Source organism: Nomia melanderi, unplaced genomic scaffold (genome assembly GCF_051020985.1).
Source record: "Nomia melanderi isolate GNS246 unplaced genomic scaffold, iyNomMela1 scaffold0014, whole genome shotgun sequence".
Lineage (NCBI taxonomy): Eukaryota > Metazoa > Arthropoda > Insecta > Hymenoptera > Halictidae > Nomia > Nomia melanderi.
This window is the reverse complement of record NW_027475130.1, coordinates 4,777,866-4,778,820: the sequence shown is the minus strand read 5'-3', so window position 1 is coordinate 4,778,820 and position 955 is coordinate 4,777,866.

The following is a 955-nucleotide window of genomic DNA, read 5'->3' as shown; positions in this document are numbered from 1 at the left end:
TGCGCTATCTGTAATAGCACCCGAGATATCACCAGATATAAATTGAATTTTTCCCTGACCCTGAGTGTCCGGCCCCATGAGACGGTTGTTTTCTCGGCCCCTGATGGTCCGAGGTCGTTCCCGCTGCACAGATGCATGCGCCAGGGCCTCCTGCAGATAATTCACTTTGGTTTACTGCGCTATCTCTAATAGCACCCGAGATACCACCAGATATATATTGGATTTTTCCCTGACCCTGAGTGTCCGGCCCCATGAGACGGTGGTTTTCTCGGTCCCTGGTGGTCCGAGGTCGTTCCCGCTGGCCAGGTTCATGCGCCAGCGCCTCCTAGAGACAATGCACTGTGATTTATTGCGCTATCTCTAATAGCACCCGAGATATCACCAGATATATATTTGATTTTCCCCTGAACCTGAGTGTCCGGCCCCATGAGACTGCGGTTTTCTCCGCCCCTGGTCGTCCGAGGTCGTTCCCGCTGCACAGATTCATGCGCCAGGGCCTCCTGCCGATAATTCACTTTGACTTATTGCGCTATCTGTAATAGCACCCGAGATATCACCAGATATATATTGGATTTTTCCCTGACCCTGAGTGTCCGGCCCCATGAGACGGTTGTTTTCTCTGCCCCTGATGGTCCGAGGTCGTTCCCGCTGAACAGATGCATGCGCCAGGGCCTCCTGCAGATAATTGACTTTGGTTTATTGCGCTATCTGCAATAGCACCCGAGATATCACCAGATATATGACGGTATTTTACATGACCTCGGGTGACGGATTCCGAATATCTGCAATTTTCTCGGACCCTGGTTGTCCGAGGTCATTCCTGCTGCACAGATTCATTCGCCAGTGCCGCCTACAGACAATGCTCTTTGATTTATTGCGCTATCTCTAATAGCACCCGAGATATCACCAGATATATATTGGATTTTTCCCTGTCCCTGAGTGTCCGGCCCCATGA